Below are 21,623 nucleotides of genomic sequence, written 5' to 3' on the forward strand. Positions count from 1 at the left end.
AGACATGAGAAGTACAGAGCACAAATCACAGAATACAGTAATGCTGCAAGCAGATGCCACACATCAAACAAAGCTTCACAAGCTAAGAGCCAAAAGCATCTTAATAAGCAATATTGCCCCAGGAGCTGGGTAACTGCGAGCTGCTGTGCCCAGCCCGGGCACACTGTGACCCCATGGGCAGCAAGGTAGTGCACAATACACAGGCTGCTCCTGGAGCTGTGCTGCTCTCACTACACAGCAGGAAAAAATTCATTTTCTCTCAATTTGCACAAAGACTCTGGACATCACAGAAAATGAAATTGCTAAACAGAGGAGAAGAGAAATCCCTTCACCCCTTTCAACAGTATAAAATCTACATATTCACTGCCCGTTTGATTCTCTTTAATATCACTAAATCTCTTCCTAAAAGTAATTGCTGAATGAATGCTAAATGTGTTATCTTAGCAACCTCTGGCAGGAGATGCTATTTGATTTCATCTCTGAGTTATAGATTGCAGCACATGAATATTGTTTACCTTTTAAGAAGCAACACCAGTGAAGCAAAGAATCAATCAAAAACAGATTTAAGGAATCACTCATTTCACGTAGAGGATTTGTGGCTGGATGAGAAGGCTAGACACCGAGCACCTGAACAGTGAGCTAACAGTACTGCAGATAAAAATCAACAAACAGATTAGATGTGATGTATCAAATTAGATGCTGTTAAAACATCAGCCTACTGTATACGTTATGATAGACCCAGGAAAAGGCAGTGGCCTGTTTACTTATTTCTCCACCTTCCCAAGCAGTTGTGCTGCACTGAGCAGACACTGCAGCAGTGAGCATGGGGAAGAACAAGAAAAAATAAAATCCACTGTTTCCTACATTGCTCTCTCCCACCAATTTATGACATTAAAAATGCTGTGTCCAGCTGCTACTGGAACTGAGTGAAACTGAAACAGGTGACTTCGGCACCCTTCAGTTTCAGATGAACCAACTTTTTTTGAGCACTTAAGGACCCCACTGGGAAGAGAGCTTTCCTGTTCCTCACTGGCTCATCTATCTTCCTTTCCCCACATCCCAACAGAACCAGGACCCTAAGAGGTGTCAGTGTAGTGGGTGGTTCACAGCCACTAACCTGCCCCCAGGAGTTGCACTTGGTAGGTCATTAGCCCATGACCTTTAAAGGTATTCACATTCTAGAACAGCAGAAGAGTGAGGAGAAGTGCTGGAACTGTGTTAGTCCAAATGATTCCCTATCCCCAGCCCCTGGGAGCAGTCAGACAGCAGAATTCAGAAGCTGAGGCACAAACATGCACTTTCATCATTGGCAGTGGAGCAGCAAAAGCTCTGTGAAGAAGGCTCAAGCAGAAAACAGGATGCAGCACCCTTGTTTTTCTCACACAGATATTTAGCACTTTAAAATAGCTACAACCAACATGTGAAGTTACTCGGGCAGAGGTCTGCCGAGCTGGGGGAGGGAGAGAAAACATGCAGGACAGAGCAGGATGTGCAGCTGATTTTGCAGGTGTGGGCATGGAACAGAGAAGGAAAATGGAGGATCATTTTGCAGAGGATACCACATCAGCAAACTGAAAGTGGCCCTTGTTTAGTTTGTTACATTCCAATTAGTGCCAGGCAGAACTGCCCTCCCGGCTCCCTGAGGCAGCTCTTGCAGGACTCCCGCAGAAACGGCACAGCTTTGCTCAAGGACACGAGCACCTGTCTGGTACCTCTGTGCGGCAACGTTTGGATATTTGGGACGTGGACAATACCTGCTCAACTGCTACCAGCTCCTGGCCCAAAAAGGAGAGAAAAAAAAAGAATGAGATGATTTCCCAGTCCCTTCTCTCATGTTCTAGAATAACAAGGAGAGCCTGACATGACTAGGCCCTCCTCTACTGCATGGCAAACTTCCCAGGGAAGGAGAATCTCCATGGGTGAAAAGGGTAGGGGTCCTGTGTGCATGAAAGCACTAAAATCAGGAGAGCAAAGTGATTTCCAGTCAGTGCGAGGCTGCAGCAAAGCAGAAACACCTTGCTATTCAAGCTGAAACTACGAGCAGTAGAATGCAGATTAACCACTTGGTTGCCGCTTACCATGCCAGGTACATTGGGCTAAAGGCACCTCCATCCAGTGCTGCCCGACGTGCCAGGTACATCCCATGATGTTCCATTGAAATCACAACAGGCCATCAATAGAACGTGGCTGCACGGATGCAGAATGGAGAACCAGCAGGGACGCTGTTAAATGCAATTAAAATACTGCAATCAAAATTGAAACGTACATTTTAAAACAGCCACCTGCCTTAAATATGTAACTGCTAGAACAACCTCCCCTCCACCCATCTCCCCACAACTGCTGAACTGCGATGGAAGCAGAACAGAAGGACTCTGCAAGTTTCTTACTGATGCTCCCTGGCCACTTACATTCATGACTCTCAATGGCACTGAGCTTCAGGGGAACCAGTCCACCTGTATCCAAAACCAGCAGATCCCAGGATGTCTGCACCAGCGTCCTTCTGCCCAGAAATTCAGGCAATGAAATATCACCACCATTTAGAAATGCCACTACAACAAGAACAGCCTGGTGCCAGAGCTTCATGGTCTCATTCCCAACACGGTACAGGCAGCAGAAGAAACTCTTCGAAGCTGATGCACTGTGTTGTCCCCTGTCCCACTTCCCAAGCCTTTGAAAATATCTTCTAGAGATGTTATGGCATTGAGCCAGGCTGGATACTTTGGTGCAAGGTGTGAGAAGAAGATACTGTATACCTTCTCCTATTTATAATGATGCTTCACTGATAATTTAATCTCCATTCTTGGAGACTGGAGATCAAGTTGATTCATGGTGAACTGCAGCTTGTATGAGCGTCGCAAAACTTAAGATCTATAATTCCACCCTCCCCTGCCCAAAAGGAAAAAGCACTGCCATCTTTTCCATGTCAAGGAAAGGCACATATCACAGGTACCCTAGGTTTGGCAAGCTGATTGTATCCTCTGCAGTGCATATCCTTCCCACGGAGTTCCTCTAATCAGCTCCAGCAGGATTATCATGGAGGACAGTCTCAGGGTAGATGCTACACGAGATGTACTCTCTACAAGTGGTGATGCTGTCCCAGTGAAAACAAACAAACAAAAAGCCCAAACCCACCAAAAGCCAGTACAGAAATAAGCCTGCAGCCTGGCAGAGATTTAACATAGGTTTTTAGACCCTCGTGGTGAAGTGAAACGTGCATAGCTCTTATCACATTGATGGCTGCATGTCTCCAGCTGTGTTTCTGGAGATAGAAATCTTACATTTAAAAAGTGAGAATAGTATTGATTATCAACCTTAAAAGATAAAACGCCAAATGAAAAAGACCTATAATACTTAATGTCGTTGAATGAGAGAGCGTAAAGGAGGACACAGGCCTGAGAAATGGAACGGGTTGTCGTGAGAAGGACAGAGTATAGCGAGATAGTTCATTCTTCCTGAACATCTGCTGGGCTCAGGCCCAGGACAGTGTTCCCATCATTCCCACCTGCATACTTATCCCCATGACTCTGTAACTAAATCCCTTTCACACTGAACTAATAGGTCTTTTGTATTCAGATCACCCTGTTTTGACTGCTGTAGGCTGAAGATTTTTAAATCTTGTCAATACAATGAAGAAGTGAAATGTAAGCAACTGTTTGCCTACTGACCTGGGCTATGCTGAGCCAAGAGCATTTGCTGAACTAGTCTGAACAGACCACTGCCAGCATGAACAGGCCAAGCCACATTTAACTATCACACAACTTGAAGCATAATGGGCCAGAGCCCCAGGAATTTGGAGCTCCCCCCTCTCCAGAAGATCACGCTCTGCACTGCACTGGAGCAACCTGAACTCTGGCTGCATCTCCCAGCCTCACAACTCTGCAAAACCCTCAGCAGTACCAACAATATTCAGTTTAACACAGGCTGAATGCTGCATAAAGGTATTTCTTGAACAGCAGCTCAAACACAAGGATTTTACACCCACATTACATCAATTTCTTCTTGCTGCTGTGAAGCGAGAGCTCTTCTCCATAGTCGTATTTCCCCTCTAGGGCAGTTTAGCAGAGAACTGCTTCAACCAAAGGTGTTTCCTACTGTTAAAATATCCCACTGCAGTCAGAAATGAAGTTTCCTGCCAATTCCTAAACAGAGTGCTTGTATATTATACATTTATTGTCACTGCTGACATGTAGGAGCCTAGGACTACCCAAACCTCTACTGGGAGGAGAAGAGGAGAGGCATGGATGATGCAGATCTTGTCAGCCAGAGTCAGGCACTAAAAATTCCTGCATATCTGCAGAGCACAGTTGATCTCAGGAACAGAGCAGTGGCACAAAACAAAGCTTCAGAAGCTCGCGACCACTTAGTGACCAGCAGTAGACTCTGGGCTCTTGTGCTGTTCCTACAGCTGAGCAAGCTCAGTTTCAGTTGTACCTGCACTGCAATTAGTAAAGGCAGCTCCAATGTCCAACGCTAATCTCATTTAATTCATTTATTTACTCCCTATTGCATGAAAATAACAACATATCGAATGACGTAGCTCAAAGGCCCCTTTGGTATGCAAAATTTCTGTTTCCCAGCTATCTTTGAGCCTGTACAGAAGTCTCCCTTTACAATGCAAGAATTTAGGACATGAGTAAAGGCTTGTTGCTACCTCCCGGCTAATCCTAGAGAGTGTCAGGCTTGGGCCCTGTCCTTCAGTAAGGTAGGCCACTTGGCAGGGGGTGCATGGGTGGCAACCTCATGCTGAGCATCACTCTGAGGGCAGGAGCACACCCAGCACTGTGGAGAAGGAGGAATGTCATGACCCTCTTCCAACCAAGACTGTCCTACAGGACACTCCCAGCTGCAGCACTGCTTTAGGGCTCTGAGTCAGCACAGGTACAAGCTGATCGAAGGTTGTGAAATGCAGTAATACTGGAGCGAATGCATGACCCTTTCAACTATCCCTGCAACTGGGGAGGGATCTCCAGGACAGGGATGAGGCAGGCAGCTGGAACTAGTGACTGTGACTCAGACTCCTTAGTTACATGTTTTGTTAGAGCAAACAAAGCCTCAGAGTACTAGGAAAAATGGGAGCAAGTTTGATAAAGATCCTCCCAATCGGCCTGTTTATTTTTATTTCTGGTGTGGACTCAGCAAACGTTTCTGCAGAGAGAAGCAGTCTCCACAGGAGCATCTGCATACGTAATACTGCTAATATCATGAGCTTGCAATAGTTAACACCAAGGTTCCATGCTGAGGGGTATAATAACTGTCTTGGACCAAAATGTCACCTCTCTCACCATATGCCAGATACCAGTGAGCACAAAACAAGCATTGGTGTCTTGTTTTTTTCCAATAAGAAAAAATCTCATTCCCTTTACCCATATGTATAGATGCAGCAATGGTTCTTAATATAAATGATGCCTTAAATACAGCACTTTTAACACTTTATCCACATATTTTTCTTTGCTTTTCCCCAAAAACTGACCATATACTCAGCCCTGTACTTAGCAAAGAAATCTTTGGTTTTAAGTTTCACTTTGGTGAAGTCTTTCAAACAAACCACTGTAAGGGTTGGTCCTGGCAGTATTAAGACTGTACTGCCTCCAAATAAGATGCTTAACTGATCACCCTGAACCCTTTGTATTTGGTTCTTTGCAGCCACCAAGAAGTCTCAGCACATCTGAGCCTGGCAAATGAGAATAGGCCAGAAAGTCATTATTGCTTGTAAAAGCAGAAGGCCTAACAGACTCAAAGTTTTGCAAACTGTCTGTGTAGCATCCAAATCTCTCCAAGCTGAAGATAACCTAAAGGGAAAGCAGAGTTTACTCACTTTCTGAATTCTTCATTTCTTCGGCTGCTTTTCCTCAACCCTTACTTCTTATTTTGACTGTTTTATTCCTCTATCTTCTTCACTTGAGACTTCAAGCATTATTTAAACTCATTTCACAGCCTGCAAGGAGGTCACTCTATGTGTTTTCAAAATCCACCTCTTCCCAGCAAGGCTCCCATCCTGCCAGCTTTATCCTGCAGCCCTGCACAGCAGTGGTCCAGGGCTGCAGATACCTCGGGCACATTTGGCCAGCCCTCCCTGATAGACAGCTTCTCAGCTTGGGGGATTACAGACCCAGGCACGTTATGAAAGGCAGCCCAACAAGGTCATGGGGTGTTGAAAACTTTGCTACAATCCAAAGCACAGGATCTTCCTCCTTTCCTTCCCCACAAACTATTCTTGTCAAGGTCAAGGATTTCCTGGCAGTCCTCAAAGTACACAAATTATAGGCTTTTGTCATGAATTAAGACTTAAAACTTCCCTTCATTTTAAAAAAGTAGAAGGGGTGGAACAAGGCAAGGGGGGAAGGTACTTTTGCCTAAGATTTGGTTCTGAAAAGGGGATTGACAGCCTATGTATATGCTTTACCCTGTAATCTGAAAGCTTCTCAGGACAGGACCCTTAAAAGCATTTTATACTGAACCATATACACATCCCAGAGCAAGAGAACCGGCGGCTCCCCGCATCCGTTCCAGTCTGCTCAGCTTCTCCTAAATCAACACTGCCAGAAGGCAAGACAGCACTATAACAAATTAGCACCACTCACAATTTGTTGAAGTTGCTGTTGCATTGTTTGTTTATTTAAAACACGCGCAAGCACACACACACACACAAACCTCCCAAGCCTGCTCTCTGCTGCCATCCCCCAAACTCCAGATTTGTAGTCTCAGAGAGGCGAGCAAAGGCTGTGGATTAAACCCATGCAGAGCAACAGCCACTGTGCTGGGACTCTGCTTGGGTTTTGCTCTTTCACTACATGCAAAACCAAAGAATGCCCACATTATTCCAGCCTGGAACATCATGGTGTGGAAATCCTTATTTCAGCACCTGACTAGGGAAGTGTTGTTAAGAAAAAGAAAGAGCCACGGGCTTGAAAGGACCCAGCGCTAATAAAACTCTTAGCGCTAATGCTATTTATGAACATCCAAGGGATAATCTGCACCCCTTATCAGCCCACAAGATTATAAGATCTTTAAAATAGGAAACATGTCTTACTTCATAAAGCACTGTATAAGTTTACAAAGTGCAATATTAGTGGTAATAAATAATTGTCAAAGTTGAGCACAGAGGTGGCTGTAAAACCCGAAGTAACACCACTGTTCCCATTTCATTCTGAGCCCTGGGCAGTAGCACTGTACATTCACTGGTTGTGCTGACTTGGTCTACTCTTATGCACCAATCTGGTTTTATTTTAAGAGATCATTTGGGAAATGTGCTATGCTTATACTCACAGTGGAGAAAGTAATGTTTGATCATGAGGGATCATGATTTTAAAGAGCTGCAGTATATTCTTATCCTTCCACCAAACAGTCTAGTTTGCCAGCATGTGTCAGTGTGCCAGCAATGATTCCTCTACACAGCATTTCTGTCTGTAGGCACTTATCACACACAGAACACCTTACTATTGGAGCAGCTGCTCACCAGTTACATCATGTAGCCTACAGAGACAGCTTCTCTTTCATTTCTCTTGGTTTATATAACAATAAGCTCTGGCTACTGCAGGCATAGTTTAGAGGACAGGAAAGTCAGCATCATCTACTCAAACCCTTACATGCCTTCATTCAGGTTTTTTTTTCATTTTAGAGAAATTTTTTCTGTCTTGTGAATGCTCTTAATGTTTTCATTTCTGCCTGCTGACAGATAACTGCATCATCCAAAGCATCTCTGCTCGCCTGGGTTGAGCATGGCTTTGGTTTCTGGACAGGTGAACACCACAGAGACCACAGCTATCTCCACCAGTCTAACAAAAATTAAGAAAAATAAAGAGATTTTCTACTCAGATTGAGACCTTTGCATGGAATTCTGTTGGTGCCAAAACATTATCATTTTATTCTTCAGATAACCCATGATTTATCAAATGTTTAAATACTCAAGCTTAAGTATTTCAAAAGCTACTCACTTTACATTTGTCACCTAAGGAAATTACTAAGCAATTTGTGCATTTTTTCCCTGCCAGAAAAAAATGCTTCAAAGATCAGAGCAGAATGCATCACCCTCCTTATTTCAGCATTATTAAAACCATCTCATTGGTAATTATTGTCCTCAAGATGGGTGTGGGGGAGTGAAAATCTGTAACAGATTCTATTTTTAGAAGATAACCTTGGGAAAAACAGGAGGTACCAGAGAAACAGGCATAAGGGGTGAAGTTATGACAGTACTGAAACTAGCAGGAGACACAGGTGTACCAGGTGTCTGTGCCAGAGAGCTCTGAGGAACACAAATGTGGCCACACCTCCTGCAAGATTTAGGCTTGGCTGGCAGGTTTCAGAGGCACTCAGAATTCACAGAGACAATTCACATATTTAAAAGTTTGAGCAAGAGTTAAAAAAAAAAAAACAAAACCAAAACCAAACCCACACTAAAAGGCTATTTTAAAAGTTTGCTGGATCACTTCCCATGGAGCTCTCCCCTCTCAGCAAGGAAAGCAGCTAAAGGAAAAAAAAACAAACAAAAAAAAACCAACCACAAACCAAAAAGCCAAGCAGAACGAAAACCTAAAAACAGCTAGAGAGGCTGGAACTTCCCTAACGCAGATGAAACAACACAGCAGTTTTATACCTACATAAATAGGATGAGAATATGGCCCATGGAGTAATACACATACAAACTTTGCTCACAGCTATAACAAACATTGATACCACAGCTCAGAGTGGAAGGAAAAAAGTAAAATTCTTCCATCCTTACCACTTCCAGCAGAGCCCACTGATATAACAGCATTGAGATGCCCAGAGGATGCAGAAACCACTCTCAGGATACTTTTGGACTAAAGGCTCTCTATTGGCAGTGTGCATTCCCAAACACCTGTATCTAGTATCCAGCTGCTTTCAGCCCCTGGCTGCACATTATTCAGCCCTATGCAGTTCTTCATAGAGAAGGGCTGAATAAATTGTGGCATTGTTACACCACAGTGCAGGTGCTCAGAAACACGCACATCCTGAGGCTCGTGCCTCACCAGCCATAGGGATGTTCTGATGCCATCCAGCTTTCTCTGACCCACCAAGTCAGTCCACCTTGGGTTAATCTATTCCCTTCTCCAGGCATTTTCTTGGCAGGCACTTCACTCATAGAATACATTTTAACAGCAGGAAAACCATCTCAAAATCCCAAACCATAGAAGTCAACACCTGTAAAGAACCTGAATAAGTCGCATAGGTGGCATCCTTCGTATCACAAGGTATCCTCCTTCACAGATGCTAACATGGCTTTCACACACCTGCTTTCTCTGCAACCTCGTGTAAGAAGCCTGACAGTAATCCCAAATCCCCAAACCCTTCCAGGAGCAGTCATTGCACACCCAGACCTACTCCAGACAATCAAAGTCTTATAACAGGGCATGTAATGTAAAAGCCCGTTTAATCTTGTGCAGGCAAGAAATAGCAGGGACTTGCCTGTTGAAAAATTAGAAGGTATATAGCAATTCATCAAATTGATTTAATAGAGCCAGCTGCATGTGTGAATGCTGGCCCCAGCAGAGACAGTCCCAACCCTATGCATTTGCTTACAAATAGGCAAGGTGCTTTGGCACAGCTACTGAATCCTTTTAAAAAGTTGGTTTTGACATGTTGGAAAAGGTCTTGGATTTTTCAGCTGCTCTCTAAGCAGAAGGCAATTCAGAGAACACACCCAAGACCTGCAGCAGACACCACTTTAAATTTGTCTTCATTATGTTCTAATTTTTATACAACTTTCTAACATTTGCAATAGCCAGATAAAATTTTTCATGTTTCTAAAAACAGAGGAGAGGTCATGAAAGCACTGTTACACATCATTTTTTCTTTCTCTAGTGATAGTCAGAGTCCAGAGTCCTGACCCAGGGTTTCCACTTATATTTTCCCTGTGGTTCTTAAGCCAGCAAACCAAATAGAGTTGTCAGGTTTGGTGAGTTTCAAAACAAAAGGTGTATTAGAAGGGAGATTATTTATTATCATATTATTTAAAGGATTCAGTGAGGAATCTAAAAATCTGTGCAAGGGTTTGTTGGAGGGCAATTAGGAAGAGAAGAGCCTGATAAAAACAACCCCACACACTCCAATCATAGGGGTTTGTTCCTCTCCTCCACATAAAATCATAGAATCATTTAGGCTGGAGAAGACCCGTAAAATCAAGTCCAATCATTAACTCATCACTGGCAAGTCCACCTCTAAACTCTGTCCCCAGGTGCCACATCTACACATCCTTTGGATAATCTCCAGGGATGGCAATTCCACCATTTCCTTGGGCAGCCTGTTCCAATGCTTGATGACCCTTTCCTTGAAATTCTCCCTAATATCCAACCTAAACCTCCCCTGGTGCAGCGCGAGGCCATTTGCTCTTGTCCTATATTGCTTGTTACTTGGGAGAAGAGACCAACCCCCGGGTGGCTACAATTTCCTTTCAACCTTGTTGAACCTCACCCAAGCAGCCTCGGCCCATGGATCCAGCCTGTCCAGATCCCTCTGCAGAGCCTTCCTGCCCTGCAGCAGATCAACACTCCCACCCAACCTGGAGTCATCTGTGAGCTTACTGAGGGTGCCCTCGACTCCCTTGCCCAGATCTCTGATAAGGACATGCACACTAATGCCTTCTTGCCTTCCATGAGGGAAACAAATCCAAAAGACTTGGAAAACACTGCACTGAGACACATGGTGGGGAGGTTCTGGGAAGCAAAGCAGCAGCTGAAGTTATATGGAAATAACAACAACATTCACAGAAGTTCCCCATGGATACATGTCAGTGTGTGGGAATGAAGGATTAAGATTGAGTATTTGCATTTCCCAGTCAGATGCCAAGATAGCAAAGCTGGCAGGCTAAGGTGTTGTGGCATTCCTTGAAGGGAGTCTCCAGCCATGAACACTGTGTGTACACAGCTCTTCTGCTTGGAAGTGTCTCTCTCTCTAATAGTGAATATTTGGAATTTTTTAAAATGTGCTCCAGGTTAGTGCTTATAAAAGTAAAGCATTAACAGCTCCAGCATAACACAGGCAGCTGGGCAAGCTCTGCTGGCAGATCCTTGCCAACACAACCCCAAATTAATCCTGTGCTGTGCTCCCAACCCACACACAGCAAGCAGGTAGTGCCATGGTGCCAACTGCTTCAGTCAGCACGTAAGAGCAAAGTGCCATGTTATTAGCTCTTCTAAAGGCCACAGCAGAACATTTTGATCCCTGCATACAACAGACACCTGAATAATTAGAGTGTAGGGCTGAATCCTCTGGCAGACAGAGCTTTTAAAATAAGATGTAGCACTTCTGCATCATTGCCCTCTACAACAGATTTCAGTGCTTTTATGCTGCTTTTTTTAAGGCCAGCATTAACATTGCCAATGATACATTATTTACCAGGTGGAAAAAAAACCCCCAAAGCAAACCACACAGAAATAGAGCCATCATTACAGAGGATGAGGCATCATGATCTGTTTTAGAGCATCCAACTCAGAGCCACCACCAAAAAGGTCAGATCTTGCCCTCTTTCTGCATCAGCCCTGGTCTCGCTCAGCCTTACAGCCCCATGGTCTTCAGGGCAACACAGCAGAGCAAGCAGCAAAGCACAGCCAAGGATCAGGAACACTCTTGAACAAAGCTGGCTGTAAAGCCAAATCCCACATGTCAGAGGTCACAGCAGTAACTGAGGATTGTGCTTCAACCCCCAAAATACCCTCTGCTATCCAGGAAGGCTCCTGGCAATAGGTGAAAGATGGCTGTGAGACAGAGGAACAATGAAGAAAAGGTTCTTGGAATTGCTGTTGACACTGTGTGATGTACACACAGTGAGAAGACAGAGCAGAGCAGCACTGGGACCGGGAGGAGCTTCAAGGGAATATTCCTCTGGGCCTTTAGGCCTGAAATCCTCCTCTCCAACACCCCAGTTTCCATAGTCAGAAGTGCGATCAATGCCTAACTACACAAGATGCTTCCACTTCGTAATGATCCTCATTTCTAGATGATTAATTGTTGTTGACTTCCTCCCTTGGAACTTTGTAACAGCCCAGCAAAGAATGAAAGTCTGGAGATTCTCCCCAAAGTCCCCCAAATGCATGAGAAACTGGAATCTGCTGCAGGGCTGCAGTATGTTGTCTCAGCAGATTCAGTGGGTAATGAGGTCTTCTGAAACAAAGTGTAATAAGTGTTTCTGCCTGGACTTGCCAAAAGACCTTAATGCAAATAGAACTGCAGGAAAATTAGGGTGGACTCTAGTGGCTGCCTCCCCCTCAGGGTTTTGGTTTTTCTGTTGGCTTTTTTTTTTTTTTTTCCCTTCAATCCTGATGAAATTCATTACAGTTGCATTTAAACTGAGGTTGTGATTTAAATTTCCCAAAGCAGGCAGGGCAGGTTTGATATGTCAGAGTGTGTGTGCTTCCTGAGAAGCAAGGTAGTTGCAGAGCCTTCCCCAAGGGGTGCCTGGTTGGTCCCCTCACCCCCTTGACATGTTTGCTGTCACACAGGCCACTGGATTCCTGGCAAGTCGAGCAGGCTTGCTCCTTACAGCCAAGCAGCCCCACATTCAAACATGCCACTACTTTCCTTGAAGGTATTTACAGTTTACTTTTTAGTGCTACTTTAAGTTCAAAGGGGCTAGTAAAGCCCCATTAAGCCATTTACATCAAACTGGTTAGTTAATTATCCTGTTGCAGGCTTTAAATTAGCAATTTATAACCCTTTCCCTGGAGATGCCAGTATTTGGAAACAACTCAGCCAGGACATTTTGCAGGGTGAAGTTAAGGAACAAAAAGCAACACTAAACCAAACCACCTCCACCCCCCAAAAAAAACCCTCAAAACAACGCAGAATAAATATCTTCAGTTTTTGATTACACATCTGTTAACTTTGGGAGAATCCAGTAGGAACAGAGGTGGGGAGAGCCCACTATTACCAGCTAGCAGGGATACTGAGGCCCTGTCTACCTTAGGCTATGCAGCAAAATGTGATTTGCAGAGGCCCAAAGCCAGCCTGGGAGGCACCACAGCTAAAGGGGGATGATTCTTTCCTTACAACAAGATATTCTGCTTCTCAGTAGCATAATCACAGGTATTTTTACATTCATATGTACAAAAATGTGTCTGCCCACAAGGCAAGAACACTATTTGAGGGTTTGGATCTGGTCAAACTGAACACCAGCATACAGCTGCAGCCCTCTTTCATATTAGGATTAAAAAGATACATATTCATATCCCCTAGTCATAATGGTCAATGATCCCATGGGCCAAGTGAGGCTGGAGCTGAGGGGTCTCCATTCCCAGGATCTTCTCCCCTGCCAAGAGCCTTTAATTTCTGAGAAGGAGAGTCTGTTGTCCACTCAGGGACTGGTTATTCCAGTCCACCACATCAGAGTGCAAAGCTGCTACAGAAGAGAATTACTACCTTCCCCCCTAAATACCTGACTGCCCAAACTAACCAGGTCCTAGAGCACAACACTCCTCTCACCCCCTCTTCCTTATTTCCACCAGCCATTACTTTAGTTCTACAAACAACTGGCATTCTGGATGTTTACCTGAAAATCTTATTTAAAATAAAGATGGGAGGGAAAGACTGCCCAGTTGATACTACTTTCACACAATAATCTATCAAGTGTAAGAGAAGCCTTGGCCCCAAACCTGGAAGCTGTCCCAAACCAACAAGCACTTAACACCTCACCAAGAGCAGGAATCCATGGAAAGAAGGGATGGAACAAGACTAAGGCAAACTAGGAGATTTCACATAAACATAAAAAAAACGCACATCAAATTTGAGAGAAAAATTCCATTCTACTTGAAAGACATGACAGGCAGATGGAATCAAGTCATATGACAGACCCTGCAATTTCTTTTTCCTTCATCTTAATACATCCCTTTCTCAATAGCAAAAAAAAAAAAATTATCTTCTGCCAAACAAGTGTCAGATAAACTTTAAAAAGAGATATAAAAATCTAAGCAATTTAATTTCTTTATGCTATGCAACCATGAGATTTATTTTGCATTTACTTCTTCTTATGGAGAATAACCATTTCATAATAACTTTTGGGATGGGGGCAAATGGGAAGAAGAGAGGGAAATACACTCAGATTTCAAACCAAAGTGACAAAATATTTTTGTACAAAATTTGTAAGATGGTATGACTTCTACGTGATTTATTGCTCTAAATTGCAAGACAGAGGCCTTATAATAAGAATACTGGTAAATACAACACAAAATCTAAATTATCTAAAGGACTGAAAAACCCAACCCCACACATAGATGACATTCTCTAAATTCTCTGCCCTTTCTTGGGAGCAGTTACACCCAAACCATCACTGTAACCAGGGGCTGTTCTCTCCTGCAAACGCCAGCCTGGCCTTTGAAACAGCCTGGTGCAAACAGGCTCCAGGACTGCATAAGGTTAGGGAATTATAAAATAATGTGAAACCGGGGAGAAAGAAGAAAGCAAAGCCCTCCTGAAGATAAAATGAGAGTCTTTCCTGCTCCACCAAAACCTTCCCTTTCCAAGGCATGCAATACCCAGGCCTGTGCCTTAGAACAGGTGTGTCTCCTTAAATACCTCACATGTCACACTTGTGTCTCATGGATACAGTCCTGCGGGATTATATTAGTACCAGTGCATACCAGCTGGAGCTACCCGCGGCGGTGTCCTGTGACTCCTCGCACGGGGGGAGCCGCTCTTGCCGCAGGCACGGCCCCTTTGCCACATGATCCCGGAGACAGACAGACAGACAGACAGACAGACAGACAGACAGCGGCCCTGCCACCGCGGCTTCCTAGCACTTGTGCTCCGGGGGCTGACCCAGCGCAGGGACAAGCAAGAGACCTCCTCCAGAGCAGGAAGGGGGCACTGCCGGGAGACAGGGAGAGGAGGGCTCCACGTATCCTTTTCTTCCCTCCTCTGCGCTTCTCACCTGCAAACTCTCAACCAATTTATGCCAAATAGACACGCTGAAGACCTCCTTTAAATAAAAAAAGATGCACGGTTAACAGAGCAAAGTCCACTCAGCCATTCCCAAGCAGAAAATGCTGACGGGGCACAATGCAGGTATGGCTAAAGCAGGATGAAGGAAGAACAAAGGAGAGCAAGCCTCATACATCTTCAAGTCAGTGCAGAAAGAGCCCTTGGCAATTTCAACCTAATTCATCACTAACCTTGGAGCATGCTAGCTGCTGGCCTAAGCAGCTGAAAGAGATAGTAAGAAAATTTTTATGGCAGCAAACACATTAGTGACATTTTTTGTGCCATATCTTCATGAGTAGCACAGATAATACAAAGGGAAGAGCTGTTTGGTTTTAGCTATAGCTCTGCATCACGATACAAAGGAATTCTTCAGCATGAAGAACTGCCCCAATGCCATCCATCTCATGAAAGGGATCTTGTAGTACTGATCAGGGAGCCAGAGCACCAATGGGTGTGAGAAGCTGCTGAGCAGCACACATGGGTTCAGAGGTGGAGCACCACAGGGCTCTGTAGGATCTCCTTAATCCTCCTTAGCAGCACAAATGCCTTCATTTTCCAGAGAAAATTCTTGCAACAGCTTTTAGAAGAGAGGGTATGTGAGTAAAAGTGAATGGACCAATCTTGATGAAAAGTCTAACTTACGAGGAATCTACCATATCCTTAAGTTATTACACTGTTTAATTAATTCAGATTTCCAGGTTTGAGCACACATCAGGTTTATCTGCTCATCCCTATGGTAACTGGCTCTAGGCATCACAATCAGCTGTTGGGGATGAAGGCAATGTCAATCTAAATGTTCTTCTCAAGTGCTTTTTCAGTCCACCTCTGCTTTATAACCCCTCAAGGACTGATACAGAGGCTTCAATGAACCCAACTCATCAGTCCAGTACAAGTTGGAAGCAAAGGGAAATTCTCACATACTTTACATCCCGTTCATCTCTTCATCTCACTGGCCATTTCTATTCAAATAAATCCAGAATAAGGCCATTCCATGATACTTCATTCTCAAACAAATGAGAAGGACCCAAAGCTCTCCAAATCCATCTACCTCTACAAATGCCTATTATTCTTATTACTGGCATTTCTCAGTTTCAAGAGGCCTGAAGTCCATAGCCATAAAAATCAGCATTAACTGCCAGGTGAACTCTTACTACTTAGCCAATTATTTATTATGCTGGGTCCTTCACTACCAGGCAAACTTCGGTTGCAAACGCCAATCCATGTTCTCAGACACCAGGATTTAAATGCTGAACAGCCTCCTATAACCAAATTTTAGCATCTTTATGTTTTCTTTATTCTTTGCCAGCCACAGTGTTAGTGACTTCCTGGCCAGTTAGCAGCCAGCCTGGTAAGAGCTCTGAACTTCACACATTTGTCAGGAAATCTTGGAATACATACTGTCCGGTACATCTCAAGCAACTTGAAACCAAGTTGGCAGAGCAGGTCTGGGTCCCCAAACAGACAGATGGAGGCCCAGCTGTATTTTGTAACTGTGCCACATACAAAATGTGCACTTCTGGGAACCTTGAGACTTGGTGACACACCTAATGCAGAAACAATTATTTAAGAAGCCATTTTTTTAAATCCCCACATTTAGTACAGGAGTGCAATCATTAACTTCATTTTTCCGCAAACAAAAATTTTCCAGACTTTGGGAAAACCAGGCCTTCTTATAAGCAACCTCTCTGCATACCCAGGGCTGTGTGTTCCCATAGGGAAGGTATGAATTTCTAGGTGAGAGCAAAACAAAACAACTCCTTTAAGTGGGAGTAGCTGAGAACAGAGCTGTCCACGCGCTTCTGTAAAGGCCTCCATCCAAATGCTCAACTCCCACTCCTGTCAGTACTTGCAAGCCTTTAATCCAACTGAGGTTCTTCACCAACCTCCAGCTATTTCATGACATGCCTGTCTTGGGGCATAAAATCCTAGAGAGTGCCCCCATAAATCAAACACATTTGTTATATAATTGAAAAGGTTTTAAAGGGGAAAATGGAAAAACTCCTACTGTCATTAAGAAGGAAATTAATGATCTGGAGAACAGCAGTGATTATCCAGATAGCTATTCTTTTTTATTGAGCAACCAGACTCATAATTAAGGTGGTTTTTTTTCTTAAAATAATATATAAATAAACTATTGGAAAGTTTTACACAACTTTAACCAGTGGAATTTCAGAGTTGAAATAAATTACAAGCTATTTCACTGTTGGACTGTCTGTCTCTAAGGCCATAATTAATTTTAATGTTCAAATTTGCAGTGCCAAACACATGACCAGGAGTAAAATAGGAATAACTTCTTCAGGGCTCTCTTGCAGTTTGTATCAACACCACAGAATACTGGAAAATAGGAGGCTAGGTGCACTTATGTTCAGAGATATCTTTACCCTCACATACTTTGAGAAGTATTTAAAGCATAAGAAATTCAAAATTCACTTGCCCCCATTTGGGGGGAGAGTAATGGAGATGAGGGAGAGGAAGGGAAGGGAAAAAAAAGAGACCAACTGTTCCATTCACATATGAACACACAGAGGGAGTTTCCTTTATCTGTGTATCAAACCATTGCAAATACAGGAAAAGCCACAGCAATGCCATGCCAGCAGCTAAATGTGCTTTTACTTATTTATTTATTTATTCAGATAGCATTCAATGGTAGAGAAGACTGTATTTAAATAAAAGTAATTGAAAGCTACCAATTTTAATCCTGTTTTACATTTACACTCTAGGTCATGAAGGATGAGCAGTGGCTGGTAACTACTAAGCCATACTGATTTGCAACTAAATATAATCTGCTCTCAATTTGGTATTATTTTTTGCTAACCGAAGCCGCACTATCTCCAGCTGAAACATTTATTCCATTTCACAGGTATTTATCCAGCTGACATTTTTCCTCCTTTTATTATTTTAATAAACAGCCAATGACTTTTATTAGACATTTTCTCATTTGAATCATAATGCCTGAAAATTCAAAAAATCGCAATCCATCGAGAATTTTTAACTTCATTTCTGTATCTACCATACTACGCATTTAAGTCCAAACATGTTTAACATTTAAAACAAACTCTTTCATGAAGAAACATGAGCTGTAGCTGATGATTTAAAACTGAATTCACATTGCCATGTCCTTCAAAATCTAGAGCTACCAGATGCTGGCCTCCCATTAGATCTAGTTCTTATTCACCAGCTTAGAAATGGAGAACAAGCATCCCAAATTTTTTAAGCTTTCACTGTTTTATCAACGGAAATCTTTTACTGATTAAATTAAAAAAAAATCTGCAAAAGTGGCCTGAAGGTCTCCTTGCAAAGGCAGCTTCATCTGTCAGAATAAACTCTTGTTCCTCATGCACAGCGACAGACTTTCTGCAGCTGAGCATTCTGTCTTTCCTTAAACCTTTGGCAGAAGACAAGCAGTGCCTAAATAAAGATAGATCTAAGCTCATTACGATCTATGAAAATTGCTCAAGGCAGCCATTGTAATTTCAAGTTTCTCTCCCTAGTTATTAAAAAGATTGTTCAATTCAGTAGCTTTTAGTTGTTACATCTACAGTGCATTTGACTTTTGTGCAATATCCCACAAACTGCCATCAACTACTAAAACTAGCAAAAGCAAGAGGTGATGCATCCATTTCCTACAACATGCATTCTGCTTCCTTTTTCTTGGCATATGTACTGAGAGGCTGTGATTGCATCTGTCCACATTTTGTTTAGCAATTTGTATTAGAGAAAAACCATATTTTCCAAAAAACACTTAATACACGTGCCAAATTAAAAGATAAAGCTTAATTTGCTATAAGGAAGATGGCAGAGAAATAGAAGACAGACCTCCACCTGATCAAACACAATGTTATGTGCAAAGTGCAGAAGAAACAGGTTTTCATGGAACCTTCCCATGCTACTTTCAAATTCATGTCTGCCTTCATAATCCATGATATTTCTCAAACCATTTCTGCACTAAATTCCTTCTTTGTTTATTCCTTCCCAAGATAGCACTTCCATTTATAAAATTCCCACTTTAATTGTTAGCACAGACCTGTCAAGCTTAGGAAACCTGGAATGAAGTCTTTCCTTTTGCCAGCTGAATGGAGGAGGATGCTGTTCAAGCTCGCCCATGGCCACATGTTAATCATCCAGTAATCTGGCTGAGGTGATTAAAGCAGGAAAAGTAGCACTGTATTGGACACAGTTCCATGGTCCTACATCATGCTGGACAGCTGTCATGTATGCGGTTTGGATGCTGAGAGAACCTCCCTGGAAAATTTACCAGTATTGCTGGTTTCAAGTTGTGGCTAGATAGCAAATGCACAGAATGCACCATTCCATTCTTACTGATTTTTGAAAAAAAGAAAGTCTGGATGCACAAAAGAAATAAAACCAATAAACCTTCTTTGCTCCTTGCTATAAACAGCCATTTTGCTGGAGAAGCAGCCAGGGGGGAATAAAACTGCACATCCCTTCTTAAAAGAAAGATGACTTGGTAACTTGGAAGTAGTCTAGTAAGAACAGTTTCCCTTCCCTAATGAAGTTCCTTGTCCAGTATTAAAGGAAAGTAATCTTCCAGTAGCGTTTCAGCCACCTCAAAGGGCAATTTAAAAATAATGTAGGTTTGTGATGTTTAAACAAGCTTTTCCATCAATTACTTAATAGCATCCAGAGGCTCCAAGTAAGAAACAGGACCCTTCATACCAAGCAATTTATAGTAGCAATACACAGAGTGAGGCAGAGGACTTGAAGGGAAGGAAAATGCTGGGGGCAAGGAGAGAGGGGAGATAAAAACCACAAGTAAGATTACTAAGTATATCCAAAATCTAAAAACTGGAATAAAAGCCAGTGCCCTGCACCAAAGCCCCCTGGGGAGAAAAAAAAAGAAAAAGAAAAAAAAAAATTCTTGCTTGCTCATCCCATCAGATCCAGAGATCCAGCAGCTTTCCTGCAGCCTGCTCTGGAGAGCTCCAGCCTTTTGCTACCCCTCTGGCAGCCTTGTGCCCTGGAGTACTCCAATGTGGCAGGTGATGACAGCTGACAGGTAAAAACTCATTTGCCCCAGGACTGCCTGGCATGTGAACTCACAAGGGCTCTGTGAGCTGGAAGAGAAATCTCCCAAGAGAAGAAGGAAACTCTTGCTATTTTGCCTAGAAAAGCCTCTTCCAGAGAGCTGAGCCATGCTGGAAGGTGGCGAGTGACGCCTGCGCTGCAGCCGCTCTCCTCCTCGGGGCAGGGGAATGCCACGCTGCAGCGAGCTCGATGCTCCCAGGTTCACGTGGAAGCATTCCAAGCTACTCGGCTTCTGACAGCTCTCCAACTGCTCTTCCACGCGGTATTGCTTTACATTACATTGCTTTCCCTGCCAGGAGGCACTGCTGTATTACAGTACATTCGTCTAGCAAAATGTAAAACTGATTTTTTCACCTCCCAAATACCAACCGACTGTTGCTGCTGCAGTCACGACTACAAGCCCTCCTCTGTGTTACACTTTCCTGCTTTTGTGCATATACAAGGGATTTTAGTATCTTCTCTCCAGCCCCCTTCCCAACTTTCTGCTTCCTCCCCTCCCTGTCGTGCTCCCCAGTCCTTTCTGCGGAGAGCAGCCATCCTCAGCTTCCAACCCAAGGTGTCACTACTACTCGAGTTAAACACGCCCAAGCCAGCTCATTAGGTGCAGTATCAGGGACTGTAGCACCGAGAGGAGAAAGTGGGAAAGGTAACTGGAAACATTATAGTTACTTACAGCTTCGGTAACAAGCTTAGCTTCCTGTTAACTCAGAATTTTAAAAGAGATGCAGGCTACTGAGGCATTTTATAACACGTACACATTTTTAGGCACTTGACTTCTAATTCTCTTCATTTCCGTGTGCTTTACATTACCTGTGGGCTGCAAGGCAAAACTAGTTTTCCTCACTGCAGGGTAGCTGGTTTCCTTTCTAGTTTTGAACTATAAAAATAGCCATGTTATAAGAGCAAAGGTCTAGCTCTCTCTGTTCTTCAGCAGTAGCCAGAATAGGGCCAAAAAGAAAAAAAAAAACAAGTGAGGGATGGAAGAGAGGGAAGAAAAGCAATGACATAGAATACAGGCAGTCTTCTTCCTTCTTACACCCTGTGTAATTGTTAAAGATCTCCTGATCCAGAGGTTGTATCCAGGCCATCACTTTTAATAAGAACTTATCTGTCCTTCATCGATTTTTCAATCTGTTTAGACTTCTGCTATCCATAACACCCTGTGGCAATGAGTTTCACGTGGTAACTGCTGCTTGACAGAGTGCCTCCTCTTTGCCTGCTTTGAATCAATTTAGCAAACACAGGAGCTGTGAAGGATCACTCCCTACCCCCTTTCCCCACCATTCATGACAATACCACACATCTGCAATTTCTGTAATAAGTCATCTCTTCTCTATGGCAAAGAGAAATCAAAGTCAGTGACTGACTTTTCTCTGGACCTTCCCTGGCCCTCCACTACATTTGAAGGTGGTGATTAGAACTGCACAGTGCCTAAGACACTGGCACACCACGGATTTACCCAGCACCACACTGATGGTTTCTGTTTGGTTTACCAGCTTGAGTAAACATTCAGAGTTTGTTGTTTCTTCAGGGAGTACAGCATTTCCTCCCAGCTGCCCCTTTGTCTCTCTGCAAGAACCTTCTGGGGACTCACTTCAGAGTGCTCTTAAATAGTCTGCTGAGGTGATAGGTGACATTTTTCTTCTCCC

General features: G+C 43.4%; 1 protein-coding gene across 1 annotated transcript in view; it reads right to left on the minus strand.

Moving 5' to 3' along the window:
- The window catches only part of HIC2 (HIC ZBTB transcriptional repressor 2), a 49,197-nt gene that overhangs the window by 6,824 nt on the left and 20,750 nt on the right, over positions 1-21,623 (minus strand). Inside the window, exon 4 of the mRNA XM_048323084.1 lies at positions 2,079-2,222. The gene's annotated coding sequence lies outside the window, so the exon portion shown is untranslated. The remainder of the gene's footprint in view (positions 1-2,078; positions 2,223-21,623) is intronic.

Source organism: Corvus hawaiiensis, chromosome 18, assembly GCF_020740725.1.
Source record: "Corvus hawaiiensis isolate bCorHaw1 chromosome 18, bCorHaw1.pri.cur, whole genome shotgun sequence".
NCBI classification, from domain to species: Eukaryota; Metazoa; Chordata; class Aves; order Passeriformes; family Corvidae; genus Corvus; species Corvus hawaiiensis.